This window comes from Symphalangus syndactylus, chromosome 12 (assembly GCF_028878055.3).
Source record: "Symphalangus syndactylus isolate Jambi chromosome 12, NHGRI_mSymSyn1-v2.1_pri, whole genome shotgun sequence".
Classification (NCBI taxonomy): domain Eukaryota; kingdom Metazoa; phylum Chordata; class Mammalia; order Primates; family Hylobatidae; genus Symphalangus; species Symphalangus syndactylus.
The window spans coordinates 95,311,460-95,329,294 of record NC_072441.2 but is presented as its reverse complement, the minus strand read 5'-3'; the positions used below and the strand labels follow the sequence as shown (position 1 = coordinate 95,329,294).

Genomic DNA, 17,835 nt, shown 5'->3' with positions numbered 1-17,835 from the left:
CCAGCTAATATTTTTGTATTTTCTTTTTTTTTTTTTGAGACGGAGTCTCGCTCTGTCACCCAGGCTGGAGTGCAGTGGCGCGATCTCGGCTCACTGCAAGCTCCGCCTCCTGGGTTGACGCCATTCTCCTGCCTCAGCCTCTCCGAGTAGCTGGGACTACAGGCGCCCGCCACCACGCCCGGCTAATTTTTTGTATTTTTAATAGAGACGGGGTTTCACTGTGGTCTCGATCTCCTGACCTTGTGATCCGCCCGCCTCGGCCTCCCAAAGTGCTGGGATTACAAGCGTGAGCCACCGCGCCCAGCCCTATTTTTGTATTTTCAGTAGAGATGAGGTTTCACCATCTTGGCCAGGTTGGTCTTGAACTCCTGACCTTGTGATCCACCTGCCTCAGCCTCCCAAAGTTCTGGGATTACAGGTGTTCTAAAAAAATCCAAAAATTTCATTTTCTAATGAATTGTTTCCTTAGGGTTGAATTTTGAAAGTTCTTTATACATTGTAGACAGGAGTCCTTTATCAGATATGTTCTTTGCAAATATTTCCTCCCACTGTGGACTATGTCTTTTCATCCTCTTAACAGAGGTTTGCACATAGCAAAATATTTTAATTTTGATAAGCCAGTTCATAAATTTTTTATGGATTGTATGTTTGGTGTCACGTTTAAAAACTGTTCATCAAATCCTGCATCCTGAAGATGTTCTTCTGTTTTGTTTTTTTATGTGAGGTTTAGGTTGAGTTCCTGTTTTGTTTTTTTCTTCAATCATTTGTCAAAAAGACTATCCTTACTCCATTGAATTGTTTTTGTACCTTAGTCACAAATAAGTTGGCTATATATCTCTGGGTCAATTTCTGGGTTCAATATTCCGTTCCATTGATCTGTGTTAATCCCTCCACCAACACTCTCAGGCTTGATTCCTGTGGCTATATAATAAGTCTTGAAATTGGGGTAACTGACTCTTCTTATTTTATTTTTCTTCAAAATTTTTTCAGCTATTTCAATTCCTTTGCATTTCCTATCAATTTGAGAATAATCTTGTTCATGTCTAGAAAAAAGTCTGTGAGAATTTTGATAGAAATTGCATTAAACCTGTATGTCAATTTGGGGAGAACTGATCTTTCCTATGTTAAGCCTTCTAATCCCTGAATATAGTATATATCTCTCCCTTACTCTGTATATTTCTTGATTTCTCTCATCAGCATTTTGTGGTTCTCAGCATGCAAATCCTGTACATGTTTTGTTGGATTTACAACCAAGTATACAGTCATACCTTGTTTAACAATGGGGCTATGTTCTAAGAAATGTGTCATTTGGTGGTTTCATCACTGTGTCAACATACTTACAAAAAGTAGATGGTATAGCCTACTACACACCTAGGCTATATGGCATAGCCTATTGCTCCTAGGCTACAAATCTATACAGCATGTTAGTGTGAATACTGTAGGCAATTGTAACACAATGGTATTCGTATTTCCAACAAGTATTTCTAAAATGGTATTTGAATATCTAAACATACATAAATATAGAAAAGATACTGTAAAAATAAAGTATAAAAGATTAAAAATAGTATACCTGTATAGGGCACTTACCATGAATGGGACTTGCAGGACTAGAAATTGCTATGGGTGAGCCAGTGAGGGAGTTGTGAGTGAATGTGAATGAAGGCCTAAGACATCAGTGTACACTAGTGTCAACTAGAGAAAGCTTGTACACTTAGGCTACACTCAATTTATAAAAATATATTTTTCTTTCTTGAATAATAAGTTAATCTTAGCTCACTATAAGTTATTTAATTTATAAACTTTTCATTAAAAAAAATTTGACTTTTAGCCAGGTGTGGTGGCTCACGCCTGTAATCCAAGCACTTTGGGAAGCTGAGGCGGGCAGATCACTTCAGGTCAGGAGTTCGAGACCTGCCTGGCCAACAACGAACAAGATGAAACCTCGTTTCTACTAAAAATACAAAAATTAGCTGGGTGTGGTGGCACATGCTTGTAATTCCACTGCTTGGGATGCTGAGGCAGGAGACTGGGAGGTGGGAGTTGCAGTGAGCTGAGATTGTGCCACTGTACTCCAGCCTAGGCGACAGAGCAAGATTCTATCTCACAAAAAAAAAAAAAAAAAAAAAAATGGCTGGGCACGGTGGCTCACGCCTGTAATCCCAGCACTTTGGGAGGCCAACTCCAGCAGATCATAAGGTGAGGAGTTCAAGACCAGCCTGAGCAAAATGGTGAAACCCCATCTCTATTTAAAAGAATACAAAAATTAGTCGAGGGTGGTGGCACATGCCTGTAATTCCAGTTACTCAGGAGGCTGAGGCAGGAGAATCGCTTGAACCCAGGAGGCGGAGGTTGCAGTGAGCCAAAATTGCGCCAGCCTGGGCAACAGAGTAAGACTCCATCTCCAAAAAAACAAAAAAAGACACACAAACAAAAAAAAAATTAGCCACACTTGGTGTGCAGGGGAATTGCTTGAACCAAGGAGGTGGAGGCTGCAGTGAGCCAAGATTGCGCCACTGCACTCCAGCCTACGCGACAGAGCAAGACTCTGTCTCCAAAAAATAAAAATAAAATAAATAAATAAATGAATGATTTTTGTAATAACCCATAGTAGCTTAAAATACAAAGACATTGTATAGCTGCACAAAAACTATTTTCTTTCTTTACATCCTTTCTATGAGCTTTTTCTATTTAAAAATTTTTTTTGTTAAAAACTAAGACCCAAACTAGACTAGGCCTACACAGGGCCAGAATCATCAAGACATCACTAAGCAATAGGAATTTTTCAGTTCCATTATAACCTATGGGATCTCGGTTATATACACTGTCCATCATTGACTGAAACATTGTTATATGGAACATGATTACATTTCTCTTTTGTTTTTTAGTCATTCTTTTAGGGTAGGTCTGCTGGAGGTAAATTTTCTTTCTTTTCCTTCACCTAACAATGTCTTAATTTTCCCTTCATTCCTGAAGGATACTTTTTGCTAGATACAGATTTAGGGGAGTTTGAGCTCTCTCTCTACCTGAAAAATATGCCTTGGCCTCCTGGCTGCCATGGTTTCTGCTAAGAAATCCACTATCCCTGGAATTGTTTTTCCCATAGGTAAAGTGTCATTTCTCTCTGTTTTCAAGATTTTTCCTTTGTCTCCAGTTTATATAAGTTTTATTATAATGTATCTTGGAGTTTTTTTTTGTATTTTGAAATTTTTCTGTTTGAAATTTGCTCAGTTTCTTAAATCTATATAGGTATATGTCTTCTACTAAATTTGGAGAGTTTTCAGTCAGTGTTCTGAAAGTACTTTTCAGCCCCACCCTCTTTCTCCTCTCCTCCCGGCAATCAGATGAATTTTTGTTGTAGTCCTAAAGGTCCCTAACGGTCCATTGATTATTTGTTCTCTTTTCTCTTTCTTGTTCAGATTGGGTAATTTCTATTGTTCCATCTTCCAGTTCACTCTGTCTCCTCTATTCTGTTGTAAACCTACACAGTGAGTTTTAATCCAGATATTGTAACTGTCTGTTCTAAAATTCCTATTTAGTTTTTCTTTATATTTTCTATTTACTGAGGCCTATTTCTTTGCTCAGACTTCATATTTTTTTTCATGTTTCAAGTGTGTCCATAATTACTCATTGAAGCATTTTTATGACAGCTGCTTTAAAATCCTTGTCAGATAAACCTAACATCTCTGTCATCATGGTAATTATGTCTATTGATTAGGCATTTTATATTAAACATTTTTACGTACATGGACATTTCTGCTTGGTAAACTGTTCCTTTATCACTTTAAAATTATTCTCCTTTATCTACCTCCCTCCGTTTTTTGGCCTCAGAATTTACTGTTATAACAGCTCTTTTGTTTTTATACTATTTGACTGGCATAGCTCCATAGATTCATTAATTATCTTTTCTGTGTCATTTGGTTTTAGGTATGTCACTTATGAAAAGAAATAGATAGGATTTTCATTTTTTAAAAATCCAATCTGAGTAGAGGTTTGTTTAATCCATTTACTACTTCCTTTGTGATTACTGATATATTTGGCATCTTCCCATCATGTCATTTTATAGTTTTTATTTACTTTAGTTGTTCTTAGTTGTGGAGCTCCCTTCCCCCTCTTTCCTGGTTTTTAATATTAAATGTAATTTCTTTATTCCCCTTTCTTCCCCTCTGTAACAGTTCAGGAGTTAAAAATTATTTTTATATTTACTATTTATATTTTGCTAACAACTTCTAAAGTTAATCAATATCCCTAGACCATTCTAATAAGAAAAAATCTGCACATAAATCATCTTCACACATATAGTAACTCCTTGAGTTTTTTGGAATTCATCTTATTTTCTGGCATTATTTGTTCACAAATAATGTTCTATGAAAAGAATTTAGGGCTGAGGTAAATGAGACCAGAAATTGTTCTTCATAAATGATGGAATGTTTTCATATAATGAAAGCAATTCATTTTAAACTGATTATATGTGTTGAAATTAAAAATAATCAATGTTCAGAGCATCTCTAGTTAGCCAGCTAATTATCTTTAACACCTTAAATGTAACAGCTCCTAAGAGTAGGATTAAGATAATATAAAATGCCTAATTAAGCTTAATTAAAAAAATCTCAAAGAATGTACATCAACATGGAACTAATAGGGTTCCAAATTAAAAATAAATAAGAATAGAGGAAGCAAATTAACCAAAGGTGGTGTAGTAGAAGCAAATTTGTCCAATTTACTTTAATATTTGTCATTAAAAATGAACTTTTTTTCATAATTCAGTCCAAAAGTCATTAGATAGGGCTGAGCAAGGCAGGCATCCAAGCTTAGGAAAGTGAGTGGGGAGAAGCAACGAGGAGACTGGTTATATGGAGAGAGAAACTGTAGTAAGTAATTATTTTAAGAATAATGAGAGTTAAGTGTACCACTGTTGGGGAAAGGAACTAAAACCTTAGAGAAAAAAACTAGAATCAACTCTATAATACTAAATTGGAATCAGAAGTTTTGGTATAAAGTCAATGGTTTTCAAAATATATAAATGCAGAAATAAACACAGCTTTAAGTAAAATACACACACATATACATATATTCTATTCTCTAGTTCTGTCCATGGAGTGCCTCGGGGCAATAGTACCCCTACAGCAATAACCATACTTGGCACCCACATCTTGACTTCTAAATGCTACTTTCTACTATTAATAAAACAGGGATTCTCAAAAAAAAAAAAAAAAACTATTAGTGGAAGCACTTTAAAAAATTATGGGAATATGTGAAAAAGATTCAAGACCAGTTTGAAGGGATTCCCATTAGCCAAATTTTAGACAACCTGGATAAGAAAAAAAAAAAATGAATGAATTATAACTATTGCTTAAAGGAATTCATGAGTCCATACAGATATAAATAAAGAGAAGAGAAAGTTTTTCCTTATAGTAGGATTCCAAATAATGTAGAATAATATAATTAGGAAATCAATATTTGAAAACCATCACAGCAATAAGTTCAGTCAAGAAATAACAAAAGGCCAGGCATGGCGGCTCATGCCTATAATCCCAGCACTTTAGGAGGCCTAGGCAGATGAATCACTTGAGTCCAGGAGTTTGAGATCAGCCTGAACAACATAGTGAGATCCTGTCTCTACAAAAAATTGAAAAGTCAGCCAGGTGTGGTGGCATGCACCTGTAGTCCTAGCTGCTCAGGAAGCTGAGGTGGGAGGATCTCTTAAGCCCAAGAGTTTGAAGCTTCAGTGAGCTACGATTATGCCACTGTACTCTAGCTTGGGTGACAGAGTGAGACCAGGGAAGGAGGAAGGGAGGGAGAGAGGACCACTATTAAATCTACTAAATGAAAACTTGGTGATGGAAATTTACAGTTTCCCCATAAAATAATTATTAATTACAAAGAGAAGCACAACTTTACAGAAGAGAAGACTGACAAACAACACCTTAAGCGATCAAAGGTAACATAATCAGTCAAGAAACAGGCCGGGCGCGGTGGCTCAGGCCTGTAATCCCAGCACTTTGGAAGGCCGAGGCAGGCGGATCACCTGAGGTTGGGAGTTCCAGACCAGAATCACCAATATCGTGAAACCCCGTCTCTATTAAAAATAGAAAAATTTGCTGAGAATGATGGTGAAACCATCATTCTCAGCAAACTATCGCAAGGACAAAAAACCAAACACCGCATGTTCTCACTCATAGGTGGGAATTGAACAATGAGAATACACGGACACAGGAAGGGGAACATCACACTCCGGGGACTGTTGTGGGGCAGGGGGGAGGGGGGAGGGATAGCATTAGGAGATATACCTAATGCTAAATGACGAGTTAATGGGTGCAGCACACCAACATGGCACATGTATACATATGTAACAAACCTGCACATTGTGCACATGTACCCTAAAACTTAAAGTATAATAAAATTAAAAAAAAAAAAGAAAAAAAAAAGAAAAATTAGCCAGGCATGGTGGTGTGTGCCTGTAGTTCCCGCTACTCAGAAGGCTGAGACAGGAGAATTGCTTGAACCCGGGCGGCAGAGGCTGCAGTGAGTCGAGATCGTGTCACTGCACTCCAGCCTGGGCGACAGAGCAAGACTCCGTCTAAAAAAAAAAAAAAAAAAAAAAGAAACAAATAAAAATTTTGCACCACCTGAAAGGATGCAATAAGAATACAGCATCACTCTGTGACACTCCTGTCAAAGATGCATGGCATGGCATGACTTGAATCTAATCATGCGGAACCATCAGGTAAACCCAAATTCAAAAGCATTCCACAAAATGTATTCTTCCAAAGTGCCATGACCCTAGAAATCAAAAAGACTTATGGAACTATTCCAGATTGAACAACAGTAAAGAGATATAACTAAATCCAATGCACAGTCTTGGATTGGACTATTTTGGTGTAAGGGGCATTTTGGGGACAAGCGGCAAAATTTGAATAGGGTCTACAGATTAGTCGATAGTAATCTATCAATGTTTATTTTCTGAGTTTTATGTTTGTATTGTGGCTATGAAGAAGAATGTCCTTCTTTGTAGGAACACTAAAGTAGTTGGGGGTGACAGAGCATCAAGTCAGTAACTTACTCTCAAAAGGTTCCAGGATGAGTTGTTTGCACTATTCTTTCATTTTTTCTGTAATTCTCAAATTATTTTAAAATTTAAAAAAACAGCAAAGAAAGAAAAAGGAAACAAGTGAACAAACCACTATACAGTTTTTTTTGGGTTATCCTAGTGTAGCTTTGACCTCTCCAACACTCAGAAATCCCTAGTCACAAGATGTGTATTAACACTGGTAAAACCACAATTTTTACATAAATATGAAATGTACAGATATTCCACTGTCAGACTGCTCTTGCAACAATTTAAACGGTATTCTGATGGACATTTCAAGATCTTACAGAGGAGTCCACATTTTAAAAGTCTACATTTTATTAATGGAAGTTCAGACTTAAAGCCAGATCGAAGCACTGGGTTTTGAATAACTTTACATAGTTGGTGTCATCACTTACTTACTATTTGAAGAAAAAGTTTGAAACCATTACAACCCAAAATTCTGTTAATATTTTAGAAACTTAGTTAATTTAAAATAAAATCTCCCCAGACATAAGACAATATTAGAAAATGAATTTTAAATGTGGTATTATACTGTCATGTTCTTTTAAAACTACTATTTTAGTGGCACTACAATGTGCTGTGTCGAACTTTCCTACTTACGAGACACTATTTAAGAGAGGAAAGGACTTAACATCTGTTATGGATTGAACTGTGCCTTCCCCCAAAAGATGTTAAAGTCTACACCCTTTATACCTGTAAATACAACCTTAGTGAGAAATAGGGCCTTTGCAAATGTTAAGATCTGGTCATTAGGATTGGCCCTAATCCAGTATGATTGCTGTCCTTATATAAAGGGGAAATTTGAACAGAGACAGACATAGAACAGATGAAGACAAGAAGAGAGGGATGGAACAGATTCTGCTTCACAGCCCTCAGAAAGAACCAAACCTACTAATACCTTATTCTGGACTTCTAGCCTCCAGAACTGAGAGACAATAAATTTCTGTTGTTTGTAGTACCCTGTTACGGCATTACTAAAAAACTAATCTAACATCTGAACCTTAATTTTCTCATTTGAAAAATGAGAATTATGCCATCTCCCAAGATTATCCTTAAAATATGTTATTTTGAAAGTAATCAGGAATTATAAAAATAATGGTATTATATCTTGATAAATATTTAATAAATACAACTGTCAAACATTTTCTCCTAGTACAAGAAAAAATTTTAAGTGATGCTCTTGAGTATTTCCACGCTTTTTAATCCACAGGCCAGAAAATCATCTTTACTGTACACAGTAATAGAGTCTTAATAGTGTTAAGACTATCTGAACATGTCTGAAGTACTAGTGGTTTTCTTTTTCTTCTTTTGTCTTCATGTTTTAATCCTCAAATAACATTTTTTAAGAAGTATAAATGTTGTCTTCTGAAAACTTAAAAAAGCACCTCTGGCCAGTTGAACACTATACAGCAATCCCAGGTAGTTATGATTCAGAGACTGGAAACAATCAACTCTATTTGCTGCTGCCAAAAGCAGATGAAGAAAGAATGTGGAGGGTTAACGAGTTGACCATTCAAACAAAAAGGAAGGAATAATTCCATGCACAACGCTTTTCTTCTTTTTCCCCTACTTCCTATACTTCTACACTTCTATGTATACTAAAAATAAAATAATACATGTGAACACGTCTAGCATATGCCCAGCAGAGTAGGAATTCCAGGAAATGTTGGTTGCTCCAGCCCTGCCCCACCCTCCTGCCCTTCTACTCAGAGGATGAGTGGTGGAAGTGTACTTAGGGTAATCAACTTTGTAATCTTTCCATAATGACAGATAATCACAATAAATTTCACATCATCTTTATAAACTTTAGGTGAAAGAGTTTTACTAAAAAGTAAAATCAAAGTACTATCTGTTAATGCTTCTCACCTTGTATAAAGTCCTAAATATGACTGCCCAAAATAGAAAGGCACTAGGCAATCGAATGTACCTTATTTCTCATTTTGAATAGCATAGGCTAAAATGCATGTTAAGTAAAAATTATTTGCTATAAGATCTCCACGCCTTACCAGGAATAAACAGTTACATGATATGAGCTATTAAAAGTGGTATTTTAAATATCACATTCAGCTGGGTGCAGTGGCTCATGCCTGTAATCCCCGCAATTTGGGAGGCCGAGGCAGGCAGATTGCCTGAGCTCAGGAGTTCAAGACCAGCCTGGGCAACGTGGCAAAAACCTGTATCTACAAAAAAAAAAAAACAAAAATTAGCTGGGTGTAGTGGTGTATGCCTGTAATACCAGCTACTCAGGAGGCTGAAGTGGGAGGATCACGTGAGTCTGGGAGGTGGAGGCTGCAGTGAGTGGAGATCTCACCACTGCACTCCAGCCTGGGCAACAGAGAGAGATCCCGCTTAAAAAAAAAAAATTGCCTACATTCTCCATGTCCCCACCCTCTTTTGGCCAGCCAGGTGGTGGTGGTAATTTAATGAAAGATTCTTGAGGAAAGGTGAACTTCAGGGAATGCAACAGGTTTTAAAGCAAAGATTCTCCTGGTTTTGGCAAACTCAGACATTCTGGCTATTTTACTAAGAAGAAATTTTCTGCACTTTCATCATTACAGTTTCATTCATGATAATAAGCCTTTATTTAACCCCAGGCCAGTCAGATGTGAAATGTTATATTAATTTCTGAATAGTACTCTTCCTATAACATCATTTTTTTTTATTAAAGGTGTCAGCTAATTTTGAAAAGCGTTTTTAAAATGTCTTGTGAAAAATTATTGCTTATCAACTATAAAAAGCAAAAACATGAGATAAATGTTCAGTCACACAAAATATCCCTTTGGACGTGCCCAAATTAGTTTACTTGAACTTCAACATAGTTTACGATATACAAATATTTCATAAACATTTTTAAAGGGGGATAAGATTCATATCTTTGAATTACATTATAAAAATACTATGATTCCCTTAGTTAAAATCATTATGGAGGAATATATGGTTTCTCAACACTACCTCACCTCTCTCTAAAATGCTGAGATTTTTGGATCGGTGAATTAAGAGAGGAAATGATTCCACAATCAGTGTTAGTTAACATGAGATGGGTTGAATTTGTGATCACATAAATTTTCATTTAAAAAATAAGCAGGCTAAACAGTTTAGGAACGTGCTTTGAAATAACACAGAACTAGGTTTAAACTCCAGTTCTAGCATATTGAGCTATGTGATTGCCTTTCTGAGCCTCAGTTTTTTCATCTGTAAAATGGACAGTAATACTTTCAAGAGTTCTTCATAGGTTTAAATAAAATAATACGTACAAAAGTTTCAAAGGCACATATCAGTTAATTAATGGTTAATACTGTTAACAGTAACACTGTAACTATAAGCTATAGCAAAAGAAAAATCCATGTGAAACATCACTATGGTTTGTTTATTCTCTTAGACATGTACATTTATACTTAAAGTACTTAAAAATAAAAATATAAAAAAGGCACTAGACTAGGAGTGAGATGTAGATTCTGAACTGGAGTCTGATCTCGGTTCTACACTAGCTAGCTGAACTTCTTTCGCAAGTTACTTCTTTAATCTTCATGTAGGTAATTTGTAAAATGGTAAAATGTAATGCTCTCATTACTACATTAATTTTATAAAATCATTATTTACAAAGTGCTTCTATTAAACTATCATACAGGGATTAATGCTAATGATAGATCATCACAGAATAAAGATAATATAAAAATATATTTATATACCCTATTTCCACTGATTTCACAACTTTTTCAGAAGAGACCAGAGTCTAATCTAAGAACTAGGACCAATCCTAAACTATTTTCCATTGCTGGCTGGGTCGCAGGCATCCCAAGCATCACTCCATCATATTAATAAATATCAAACAAATTTCAGAGTTAAAAATAAAAAAAAATATTTGATAAGTCATTTTAATAGTCATTCCACAAAATTAAAGGCAATCATCATAACACCTGGATTTATCAGATGCTACTAAATTAACAGCTTTATTTAGCAGAAAATATTTACCAGGTATAGAAAGACTGCATTCTTTCTTTGAACTGATTCATTGAAAACTGAGAGTAGTTTGGTAATTAAAAAGGCAGGAAAGCTCTTCTTACTTTTCCAGTCTATGAACACAAAAAGAGAAAAAGGCAAAACTGAGTAAGCTGTATAAAATAACCTAACACTTAAAGAGAGAACAATTACACACAGTGGGGGGACACCAGACTATCCATCAGGACACATTTAGATTAGCTGCCTTAGGCAGGCACCTCTCGTACCTATTTCCTCACCTACAAAACAGAAATAACTAGTACCTGCCCTTACTAAAGGACCATGGAGATAAATCAGAAAGTTCTTTGAACATGTGTCATATGGCGCTATTCTTTCATGAAGCTGGATAAAACAGCCTACTCAGGTTTTTTTAAAAGGGTGCATTTCACTAACATAAAAAAAAACCCTGATCTCCAAATTTGACATTAGCCTCCCCCAATATACAATACAAGTATCTATTGGCTTTATATATATACATAGATAGATGATATAGATAGCAATAGATCCATACAGGTTGCTACAGATGTATTCTGAAAAAAGATATAAGATTATATTTTGTATTTAGAAAATGAGAAAGACCAACACTTGGTACACACAGGTGTGAAAATTCACTATCACTGGTTGACCATCCCCCTCTGTCATGAGGCCTCAGAATCCTGATAGCTAGAATTCAAACAATATAAACCAATAAAGAAGAAATGGTACAAGCTATGACTCTTATTTAACATATACTTGTACTATTATAGCTATTTTTGATTTAGCATAATTAGTATAACTGGTATAAGTCAGTGTAACTGATTGAGTAGTATAATTAATTAATGAAAACGATGTAAATTTTATATATCCATACTCAGTGCTCATATAACTGGCCCACATAACTTTTTTCTATACATTCAGTGATGCTCCTATTTCATGAATCTGAACAGCTGAGATGCAATGGTACAAACAAAATCAAATGCAGTTCAAAGTGTCTTCTTAAAAAGGAGTTGTTGGCCAGGTGCAGTGGCTCATGCCTATAATCCTAGCACTTTGGGAGGCCAAGGCAGGCGAATCACGAGGTCAGGAGAAGGAGACCATCCTAGCCAACATGGTGAAACCCCATCTCTAAAAAATACAAAAATTAGCCAGGCGTGGTGATGCATGCCTGTAATCCCAGCTGCTCGGGAGGCTAAGGCAGGAGAATCGCCTGAACCAGGGAGTCAGAGCTTGCAGTGAGCAGAGATCGCACCACTGCACTCCAACCTGGTGACAGAGTGAGATGCTGTCTCAAAAAAAGAAAAAGAAAAAGAAAAAAAAAAAATTAGCCGAGTGTGGTGGCGTGTGCCTGTAATCCCACCTAGTCAGGAGGCTGAGGCAGGAGAATCGCTTGAACCCAGGAGGCGGAGGTTGCAGTGAGCCGAGATCGCGCCACTGCCCTCCAGCCTGCCTGGGTGACAGAGCAAGGTCCGTCTGGGGGGTGGGGGGGCGGGGGGAAGGAGTTGTTTTTGTGAGTGAAGGGGAGCATAGTGGTTCATACTACTTAAAATCAGAGATCAACATAAAATTCTACCATAGCTAACAGTGATCAAAACCTTATTAAGACATTTTATTACATAATACAACTGAAAAGAAATTAAATTCTTTCCTCTTAAAAAATTTTGATCTGCCCATACTTTAAGTTCTTTAAGAGAATGAAAAAAATATTTAAATTACAAGAAGAAATACCTAAAACAAAAAGCACACAGAACCAAAAAAACACCATAAGGAATAGCGAAAAATTGAGAGAAATGAATACACAAAACAAATTTTTAATACATGCACCAAACCCTCCCAACCAGGAACTGTAAGGAGTAAGAAAAACCTACCCACCCTTCCAATATGATGGTTACAAACTAACAAGCTCTTTCTTGCTGTCCACTGGCACATCTTGAGACCTTTTATTCTTTTGAAATGTTCCCCCAACTTAAACTGGATGCAAATAAACCAGGTGTGGTCCTCACAACAGTAATCCTGCTAGTCCCTACTGAGTTTCCATAGCAACATGCACAGCTGGCAAAGGCAAAGAGGCTGTACTGGCTTCAGATTGGTTTTACAAGTTTCAATATTCATTTAGTGAAATAATAATTATGTTATCTCAGTTAAGAACAATTTTTTAAAAAATTTATCTTTGCTTGAAATGTTAAACAAAATAACGCAAGGTATTTTCTGCTAGTCCAAAAGTGGCTTTCAGCCCAACAGCAGTAACTAACGTGCCTGTGAAAAGTTACAAAATGCCCATCACCAAGTGATAACCATTCTTTGACTAAAGAAACATAAAATTTTAAGTGAATATTACCTGTGGGTCACCTAATGTAATAAGTAACATTCAGGGAGAGACAGAGAGAGAGAGAGAAAGAGAGAACCAACATAAAGTCTAATCTAAACAGTAGTAAATACTATGCATCTTTTCCTTAAATAAATTTAATATGACAGTTCCTTGGTTTAATTAAAATTGTTAAAGAGTTTTTACAGCTGGGCACGGTGGGTCACACCTATAATCTCAGTACTTTGGGAGGCCAAAGCAGGCGGATCACCTGAGGTTAGGAGTTCGAGACCAGCCTGGCCAACATGGTGAAACCTCACCTCTACTAAAATACAAAAATTAGCTGGGCATAGTGGCATGCGCCTGTAATCCCAGCTACTCAGGAAGCTGAGGTAGGAGAATTGCCTGAACCAGGGGGTTGGAAGTTGCAGTGAGCCAAGATCACGCCACTACACTCCAGCCTGGGCAACAGAGCTAGACTCCATCTCCAAAAAAATAAAAAAATAAAAATAAGAGGCCAGGTGCAGTGGCTCATGCCTGTAATCCCAGCACTGTGGGAGGCCGAAGTGGGCAGATTACGAGGTCAAGAGATCAAGACCATCCTGGCCAACATGGTGAAACCCCGTCTCCACTAAAAATACAAAAATTAGGTGGGCATGGTGGCGTGCACCTGTAGTCCCAGTTACTCGGGAGGCTGAGGCAGGAGAATCGCTTGAACCCGGGAGGTGGAGGTTGCAGTGAGCTGAGATCGCACCACTACACTCTGGCCTGGCAACAGAGCAAGACTCCGTCTCAAAAAAATAAATAAAAAGAGTTTTCACAATGGTAATTCTTTTGGTAAATTTTTAATTTTTATTTTAGATTCAGAGGGTACATATGCAGGTTTGCTATCTGGGTATATTGCATGATACTGAGGTTTTGGCTTCTATTGAACCCATAACCCAAACAGTGAATACAGTACCTGATCTCTAATTTTTTAACCCTTGCTCTCCTTCCTCCTGACCGTTTTGGAGTTCCCAGTGTCTGTTGTTCCCATCTTTATACCCATGTGGTACCCACCCCATGTTTAGCTCCCACTTACAAGTGAGAAAATGTGGTATTTTGGTTTCTGTTTCTGCAATAACTCGCTTAGGGTAATAGCCTCCAGCTGTATCCATGTTGCTGCAAAGGACATGGTTTTGTTCTTTTTATGGTTGTGTAGTATTCCATGGCATCTGTGTACCACACTTTCTTTATTCATCATTAATGGGCACCGTGGTTGATACCATGGCTTTGCTATTGTGAACAGTGCACAGTAGCTATTCTTAAAGGGCAGTACCCGGATCAGTATCATAGCATCACCTGGAAACTTATTAGAAATGCACTTTTTTGGCCCCTACCTCACACCTACTGTATCAGAACCTCTGGAGGTGGGGGCCCAACAATCTGGGTTTTAACAAACCCCTAGAAGACCCTGAACCACTGATTTACAGTGTCAAACTTCAGAGGAGACAAATATGAAATAGAAAATGCAATACTTTATCCCACTCTTTGGAACTAGGTGAGGAACAGCAGCAAAATAAAATGCAAAAAAACTCTGGTCTCCTGAATTGAGTCTGTTGGCTAATATCTCACTGTCTAAAAGATACACAGAGATAAACAGTAGTTCAGTGTGTCTGTCATTCCTACACATGTAAAGCACCAAGGGAAAATCAAGTGTTTGTTTATAATCACTCAAGGACAGGAGGGTCCTTGCACATAGAACATTCAATCCACTACCATTCATAATGTATTACTAATCACAATCAATCTCCAATCACTGATGTCTTCCCACACAGGGCAGCAAACCTAATCATTTATTCAAGAGAATAATTTTTTCAACAAATTAAATATGTACGTAAAGATGAGTATGAAGTTTGAGTCATACATTTTAACAACACTTACTACTTGTAAGATTTTTTTAAAAAACACGCAAGGATGCAGTTCTTCCTTAGTAACTAACCACACTGCCTTCATACACTACAAGATACACTTTTCATTTTATCCTTTAACCTCAGTATATCCAATTACAACTCCTTCCATATTTCTTTTCTTTCCATAATTCTTTTTTTTTTTTTTTTTTTGAGATGGCGTTTCACTCTTGTTGCCCAGGCTGGAGTGCAATGGTGTGATCTCAGCTCACCGTAACCTCCGCCTCCCAGGTTCAAGTGATTCTCCTGCCTCAGCTTCCCGAGAAACTGGGATTACAGGCACCTGCCACCATGCCCAGCTAATTCTGTATTTTTAGTAGAGACGGAGTTTGTTCATGTTGGTCAGGCTGGTCTCAAACTCCCGACCTCAGGTGATCTGCCCGCCTTGGCCTCCCAAAGTGCTGAGATTACAGGCATGAGCCACCGCGCCCAGCCTTCCTTCCATAATTCTAATGGGCAGCACTTCAAAGAAACTGCTAAGCTAGTGACATTAAAGTGACCAGAGACACACAGATTTAATGAAGAAAAGCCACTGGGTAAATCGAACATGCCATATGCTGTTAAAATTAATGAATTCAAGCAAATTGAATAGTTTTTTGAAGCTCATAATTAAAAATAAATTGCTAAATGCCATCAGTATTACACTACCAAAAAATGGACTTTTAAAATTATATTTTGAATGAATCTGAAGACCAGCCACAATTTAAAAAAACAAAATACAAACCACCCCAGGAAATTCAAAGGAAAGTGTTTGTTTACTTGTTCCCAGGATTTATTTTGTAATCTATTTTACAATAAGAAATATGATGAAATTTACTCAAAGGTCAGATTCTTGACTTTACATACAGGGCAGGAAACAGAAAAAAAATTTACATTTAACTTGTTTTCTTCTGCTTGCTATTATCTTAAATTAGAAAATGCTTGTATCATAGATACATTTTTACTTAAATGTTCAAGGAACATTTTTTTGTTAAAGAATAAATTCAAGTCTCTATTTCTAACTTTAATATGTTTCCAGCATTTACTCTAGTCTTGGAAAAAGAAATGCAAAAGAAAAAGATCTTGGAGTCATCATTATTGTCTTATTCCATATCAAAGAAGCAATATGGAATAAAATAGGAAATGGATTCACAGGCTCCTCGTTCTTGCTCTATTTGTTTGTTTTTGTTGTTGTTGGTTTTTTTTTTTTTTTTTTTTGGAGATGGTGTTTCACTCTTGTTGCCCAGGCTGGAGTGTGACAGTGTGATCTCGGTTCACTGCAACCTCCGCCTCCCAGGTTCAAGCAATTCTCCTGCCTCAGCCTCCCAAGTAGTTGGGATTACAGGCTTGCACCACCACACCCAGCTAATTTTGTATTTTTTTTAGTAGAGACGCGGTTTCACCACATTGGTAAGGCTGGTCTCGAACTCCTGACCTCAAGTGATCCACCCACCTTGGCCTCTTGCTCTGTTGGTTAAACGTTAGTGTTCCTTAGGGTCCATCCTCAGCCCACTTCTCATTACACCAGTGATTGCCAAAGTATTTTCTTCCTGCCACTAGTGGGATAGAGCTGATTCAAAATTGTTGCTTCTGTTGGTTGTGATATTTGACTGAGAGCTTACATACTAGTAGTACATGCTGGTTGCCATTCCAACTCTCTGTAGCTGAATAAGAGCATGGACAAGGAAAGGGCCTGAATGATTAATCCCAACCCCCTAGCTAATGGCTTGCTCAGAAGTGAACTGCATTTCAAATTTTTACTCAATTCTGGGCAGTGAAATCAAGGACAGAGCTCCTGAACCTTTCTGATATACTCTTACTTTTAATACAGAATACTGAGACTACTCTCTTTTCTCTGGACATTATTAACAAGGAAGCATATTTCCCCGGCTGCTGCTGGCAGTTATTTGCAACCATGAGGGTAAAGCAAAACACAGAAGTGCAGAGTCCAAACACAGCCCTGTCCTATTGTCCTTGAAGCTTCTGGTTTCTCAATCACATTAGCCACGCAAACTCCTTTGTATTTCAGCCAGTTCCAATTGTCTGAAGCTGAAAGCAAACTACCAATAACAAATACGTTAAATTATTAAGAGTTATTAATTTGGTGTTCATAAGTTAAAATTAGAGTTACCAGAGTTTACTAAGGATTATTTCAGTGTTCTGCGAAGACATGTGGCTGCCACATACTTTGCCAAAACTCTGCAAAACTCCTGTTGTATATGCACATTATGAATAAGTTGGAATTTCCAAAATTGGGTCTGGTTATTAGTGCAAAATCAATATTAAATTATGTTTTTTAATTTCAACCATTCTTTCCTGTCTTGCACATCAACTTAGTTATCTTAGTTATATAAGCATATTTGCACCACCATTTCTAGCCTATAATTTAAAAAAAATCAGTCTTCACATACAGCATATAAACATATATAGCATATTTGCACCATTTCCAGCCTATACTTTTTAAAAATCAGCCTTCATGATAAAAGTTTTTAAAGTGCAAACAGTCCCCGTATTTCACACTACAGTGCTTTGCATAT

The 17,835-nt window shown here is 37.1% G+C and overlaps 1 protein-coding gene across 4 annotated transcripts in view; it reads right to left on the bottom strand.

Annotated features, from left to right (window-relative positions):
• The window catches only part of POU2F1 (POU class 2 homeobox 1), a 210,888-nt gene that overhangs the window by 113,561 nt on the left and 79,492 nt on the right, over positions 1–17,835 (bottom strand). The window contains exon 1 of one of the 4 annotated variants that reach the window (XM_063625103.1): positions 11,063–11,163. The exons of the other annotated variants lie outside the window; for them this stretch is intronic. The gene's annotated coding sequence lies outside the window, so the exon portion shown is untranslated. Of the gene's footprint in view, positions 1–11,062; positions 11,164–17,835 lie in introns of those variants that run through there. 4 annotated transcript variants of the gene reach the window in all.